General features: G+C 34.5%; 1 pseudogene; it reads left to right on the forward strand.

The window, feature by feature from the left end:
• The first annotated feature begins 6,147 nt into the window (after window positions 1–6,147).
• LOC129478207 (uncharacterized) lies at window positions 6,148–6,266 on the forward strand (annotated as a pseudogene).
• The last annotated feature ends 339 nt before the right edge of the window (window positions 6,267–6,605 follow it).

Here is a 6,605-nt window from a genome sequence, read left to right on the forward strand (position 1 = left end):
GAGGTTATTTGGTTTTTGCTTGTTGATTTGTTTAAGTTCCTTATAGATTCTGGATATTATACCTTTGCTGAATGAATTTTTTGTATTATTTTCTCCCATTCTGTAAATTGTCTGTTTATTCTCTTAATAGTCTCTTTTGCTATGCAAAACCTCTTCAGTTTAATTAATTATGTCACATAGGTCCATAACACATTTTTTTTGGTGTTGCAATTGCTTTTGGGGACTTAGCTAAAAATTCTTTGCCAAGGCCAACAAAAACAAGCAATAGGGAAATAACTCCTTATTTAATAAATGGTGCTGGGATAACTGGCTAGCCCTATGCAGAAGAATAAAATTGGACCCCTACCTTTCACCATATACAAAAATTAACTCAAGATAGATTAAAGATTTAAATGTAAGACTTCAAACTATGAAAATGTTAGAAGCTAATCTAGGAAATACCCTGCTTGACATTGGCCTTACCTCTCTTTTAATCAATGGGTTCTGGATCTGAAAAATGACTAAGGTTCAGAGCAATGAATTGTTACTTTTAATTTAGGTAGCTGCCCTTAGTTTCCTGATCCTTGATTTCTTTTTTTATTGTACTTTTAAAAATTGATACCTAATTTTTGTACATATTCATGGAGTACACGTGCTATTTTGTTCCATGTGTAGATGTGTAATGATTAGGTAAGGGGTCAGGGTATTTAGAGTATTCATCCCTTTGAGTATGTATCATTTCTATGTGTTCGGAACATTGAAAATCTTCTCTTCTAGCTATTTTGAAATATACAATACGTTGTTGTTGACTACTGTCACCCTACTCTGCTACTGAACATTATAACTTATTCCTTCTAATTGTACGTTTGCACCCATTAACCAACTTCTCTTCATTCGCTCCACCCCCTACCCACCCACACATCCTTCCCAGCCTCTGATGTCTATCATTCCACTCTCTACTTTTATGATATCAACATTTTAAGCTTCCACATATGAGTGCGAACATGCAATATTTGTCTTTCTGTGTCTGGCTTATTACACTTAACATAACAATCTCTTGTACCCTCCATGTTACTACAAATGATATGATTGTATTCTTTTTTATGGCTGAATAGTATTCCATTTTGTATACATACCATATTTTGTTTTTCATTTACTCATTGATGGACACTTAGGTTGTTCCATATCCTTGCTATTGTGAATATGCTGTAATAAACATGCAAGTGTGGGTATCTCTTTGATATACTGACTGTATTTCCCTTGGATAAATACCCAGTAGTAGGAATGCTGAATCATGTGTAGTTCTATTTTTAGTTTTTAGAGAAATCTTTATTCTGTTTTCCATAGGACCTGGATTGATGTATATTCCAATCAACAGTATATAAGTGTTCCCTTTTCTCTGCATTTTTGCCAGAATCTGTTATTTTTTTGTCTTTTTAGTAATAGTCATTCTAACTGATTAAATGATATCTCTTTGTGGTTTTGATTTGCATTTTTTTGATGATTGGTGAGTTAAACATTAGTGGTGTTGTGCCTGGTTTATTATGCTTAACATAATGACTTCCAGTACCATCTATGTTGCTGCAAATGCCATGATTTAGTTCTTTTTCATATACCTGTTGAACATTTGTGTGTCTTCTTTTGAAAAATGCCTATTTATGTTCTTTGTCTACTTTTTAATAGGATTATTATTTTTTTCTTACTGCTGAGTTGTTTGAGTTCCTTGTATACTCTGGATATTAGTCTTCTATCACATGCATAGTTTTGCAAATATTTTCTCCTATTTAACAGGTTATCTCTTCACTCTGTTGATTGTTTATTTTGCTATACGGAAGGTTTTTAGTTTAATATAGTTCCGTTTGTCTAGTTTTGTTTTTGTTGTCTGTGTTTTTAAGGTTTTAACCACATAATGTTTGCCCAGACCAGTGTTCTAAGGTATTTTTCCTGTGTTTTCTTCTAGTAGTTTTATAGTTTAGGGTCTTATATTTAAGTCTTTAATCCATCTTGAGTTGATTTTGTATATGGTTAGAGATAGGAGTCCAGCTTCATTCTTCCACATGTGGATATCCAGTTTTCCCAGTACTATTTATTGAAGAAGGTATCCTTTCCCCAATGCATATTCTTGATACCTTTGTCAAAAATTAGCTGGCTTTAAAAATGTAGATTTATTTCTAGGTTCTCTATTCTGTGCCATTGGTCTATATGTCTGTTTTTATACCAATAACATGCTGTTTTTGTTACTATAGCCTTGTAATATATTTTGAAGTCAAGTAGTGTAAGGCCTCTATCTTTTATTCTTTGTTCAGAATTGCTTTGTCTATTCTGGCTCTTTTGTGTTCCATAAGAATTTTGGGATTGCTTTTTCCACTTCTGTGAAAAATGACACTGGTATTTTCATAGGGATTGCATTGAATCTGTAGATTGCTTTGTGTAGTATGTTCATTTAAACAATATGAATTCTTCTGATCATAAGCATGCGATATCTGTTTGTTTTGGCATTCTTCAATTTCTTTCATCAGCGTTTTATAATTTCCTTTATAGGGGAAATTCACCCCCTTAGTTAAATGTATTCTTAGGTGTTTTTTTTGTAGCTATTGTAAACCAGATTGCCTCCTTGATTTCTTTTTCAAATAGTTCATTATTAGTGTATAGGAACACTTCTATTTTTGTATGTTGATATTGTATCCTGAAATTTTACTGAATTAATTTATCAGGTTTAAGAGTTTTTTTAGTGGAATCTGTAGGTTTTCTAGATATATGATCATATTGTCAGCAAAGATGGACAATTTGACTTTCTCTTTTCCAATTAGGATACATTTTATTTTTTTCTTTTGCCCAATTGCTCCAACTAGAAGTTCTAGTTCTTTGTTGAATAGGAGTGATGAAAGTGGGCATCCTTGTCTTGTTCCAGTTCGTAGAGAAAAGGCTTTCAGCTTTTCCCCATTGAGTAGGATGTTGGCTATTTGTTTTTCATCTATGATTTTTCTTATTTTCAGGTATATTTCTTCTATGCCTAGTTTAATGAGAGCTTTTATCATAATGTCATTTTTTATCAAATGCTTTTTCTGTATCTATTGGATGATCAAATGGTTTTTTCTTTTATTCTATTGATATAATATGTTACATTTGTTGATTTGTGTATGTTGAATCTCCTTGCATGTCTGGGATAAATCCTGCATAATCATGGCGTATTATCTTCTTGATTTTGTTTGTTAGCATTCTGTTGAGAATTTTTGCATCTATGTTAATTAGAGATATTGGCCTGTAGTTTTCATTTTTTTATTGTGTCCTTACCTGGTTTTGGTATCAGGGTGATTCTGGCCTGGTAGAATGAGTTAGAGAGAATTTCCTCCTCTGTGATTATTTGGGATAGTTTAAGGAGAATTGGTGTTTATTCTTTTTTGAAAGTTTAGTCAAATTTGTCAGTGAAGCCATCTGGTCCTGGACTTTTTTTTGCTGGAAGATTTTTATTGCTGACTCAACCTCTTTACTCATTGTTGATCTGTTCAGGCTTCCTATTTCTTCCTAATTCAATCTTGATATATCTTATGTGCTGAGGAGTTTATTTATTTCTTCTAGATTTTCCAGTTTGTTATTCTATAATTGTTTATAGTGTTCTTTGATGATCTTTTGTATTTCCGTGATGTCAGTTGTAATGTCTCCTTTTTCATTTCTAATTTTGTTTACTTGAGTCTTCTCTCCTTTTTCTTGGTTAGTCTAGCAAGTGATTTATTGATTTTCTTTAACTTTTCAACATACCAAATTTTCATTTCACTTACCCATTGTATTTTTCTGTTAGTTTCCATTCTGTTCAATTCTACTCGGACCTACATTTTTTTTCTTTACTAATTTCAACTTGGTTTGTTTTTGCTTTTCTAGTTTCTTTTAAATGCAATGTTAGATTATTTATTTGAAACCTTTCTACTTTTTGATGTGGGTTTCATTGCTATAAACTCTCCTCTTATCACAGCTTTTACTGAATCTTATAGTTTTTGGCATGTAGTGTTTTCATTTTCTTTTTTTCATTATTATTATGCCTTAAGGTCTGGGGTACATGTGCAGAACCTGCAGGTTTGTTACATAGGTATACACATACCATAGTGGTTTGCTGCACCCGTCAATCCATCATCTACATTAGGTATTTCCCCGAATGCTATCCTTCCCCTAACCCCCCACCCCACAACAGGCCCCAGGGTGTGATGTTCCCCTCCCTGTGTCCATGTGTTCTCATTGTTCAAGTCCCACTTATGAGTGAGATCATGCAATGTTTGGTTGTGGTGTTTGGTTTTCTGTTCTTGTGGTAGTTTGCTGAGAACAATGGTTTCCAGCTTCATCCATGTCCCTGCAAAGGACATGAACTCATCCTTTTTTGGCTATATAGTATTCCATGGTGCATACATGCCACATTTGCTTTATCCAATCTATCATTGGTGGGCATTTGGGTTGGTTCCAAGTCTTTGCTATTGTGAATAGCACTGCAAAAAACATACGTGTGCATGTATCTTTATAGTAGAATGATTTATAATCCTTTAGGTGTATACCGAGTAATGGGATTGCTGGGTCAAATGGTATTTCTAGCTCTAGATCCTTAAGGAATCACCACACTGTCTTCCACAATGGTCGAACTAATTTAGACTCCCTCCAACAGTGTAAAAGCATTCCTATTTCTCCACATCCTCTCCAGCATCTGTTGTTTCCTGACTTTTTAATGATCACCATTCTAACTGGCGTGAGATGGTATCTCATTGTGGTTTTGATTTGCATTTCTCTAATGACAGTGATGATGAGCATTTTTCATATGTTTGTTGCCTGCATAAATGTCTTTTGAGAAATGTCTGTTCATATCCTTTGCCCACTTTTTGATGGTGTTGTTTGTTTTTTTCTTGTAAATTTGTTTACATTCCTTGTAGATTCTGGATATTAGCCTTTTGTCAGATGGATAGATTGCAAAAATTTTCTCCCATTCTGCAGGTTGCCTGTTCACTCTGATGGTAGTTTCTTTTGGTGTGCAGAAGCTCTTTAATTAGATCCCATTTGTCAATTTGGGCTTTTGTTGCAATTGCTTTTTGTGTTTTAGTCATGGAGTCTTTGCCCATGCCTATGTCCTGAATGGTATTGCCTAGGTTTTCTTCTAGGGTTTTTATGGTTTTAGGTCTTACATTTAAGTCTTTAATCCATCTTGAGTTAATTTTTGTATAAGGTGTAAGGAAGGGGTCCAGTTTCAGTTTTCTGCATATGGCTAGCCAGTTTTCCCAACACCATTTATTAAATAGGGAATCCTTTCCCCATTGCTTCTTTGTGTCAGGTTTATCAAAGATCATATGGTTGTAGATGTGTGGTGTTATTTCTGAGGCCTCTGTTCTGTTCCATTTGTCTATATATCTGTTTTTGTGCCACTACCATGCTGTTTTGTTTATTGTAGCCGTGTAGTATAGTTTGAAGTCAGGTGGCGTGATGCCTCCAGCTTTGTTCTTTTTGCTTAGAATTGTTGTGGCTATGTGGGCTCTTTTCTGGTTCCATATGAAGACTAAAGTAGTTTTTTCCAATTCAGTGAAGAAAGTCAATGGTAGCTTGGTGGGGATTGCACTGAATCTATAAATTACTTGGGGCAATATGGCCATTTTCATGATATTGATTCTTCCTATCCATGAGCATGGAATGTTTTTCCATTTGTTTGTGTCCTCTCTTATTTCCTTGAGCAGTGGTTTGTAGTTCGCTTCAAAGAGGTTCTCCACAGTCCTTGTAAGTTGTATTTCTAGGTATTTTATTCCCTTAGTAGCAATTGTGAATGGGAGTTCACTCATGATTAGGTTCTCTGTTTGTCTATCATTGGCGTATAGGAATGCTTGTGATTTTTGCACATTGATTTGGTATCCTGAGATTCTGCTGAGTTTTCTTATCAGCTTAATGAGATTTTGGGCTGCGATGATGGGGTTTTCTAAATATACAATCATGTCATCTGCAAACAGAGACAACTGGACTTCTCTTTTCCTATTTGAATACCCTTTATTTCTTTCTTTTGCCTGATTGCCCTGGCCAGAACTTCCAATACTATGTTGAATAGAAGCAGTGAGAGAGGGCATCCTTGTCTTGTGCCAGTTTTCAAAGGAATGCTTCCAGCTTTTGCCCATTCAGTATGATATTGGCTGTGGGTTTGTCATAAATAGCTCTTATCACCATACCGTCCTAAATGCGCCCGATCTCTTCTGATCTCAGAAGCTAAGCAGGGTTGGGCCTGGTTAGAACTTGGATGAAAGACCACCTGGGAATACCAGGTGCTGTATTTCATTTGTTTTAAGAATTTTTTTATTTGCATCCTAATTATTTAATTTACCTAATAGTCATTCCAGAGCATATTGTATAATTTTCATGTATTTCTATAGTTTCCAAAGTTCTTTTTAATATTGATTTCTAGTTTTATTCCACTGTGCTTTGAGAAGATATTTGATATAATTTGGATTTTTAAAAACTGATTGAGACTGGTTTTATGGCCTAACTTATGGTCTACCCTGAAGAATGTACCACATGCTGGTAAAAAGAATGTGTATTCTGCAGTTGTTAGATGAAATGTCCTGTAAACGTTATAGGTCCATCTGTTGTATTAGAGTCTATCTCTCCCTTTAAAT

Source organism: Symphalangus syndactylus, chromosome 2, assembly GCF_028878055.3.
Source record: "Symphalangus syndactylus isolate Jambi chromosome 2, NHGRI_mSymSyn1-v2.1_pri, whole genome shotgun sequence".
Taxonomy (NCBI): Eukaryota; Metazoa; Chordata; class Mammalia; order Primates; family Hylobatidae; genus Symphalangus; species Symphalangus syndactylus.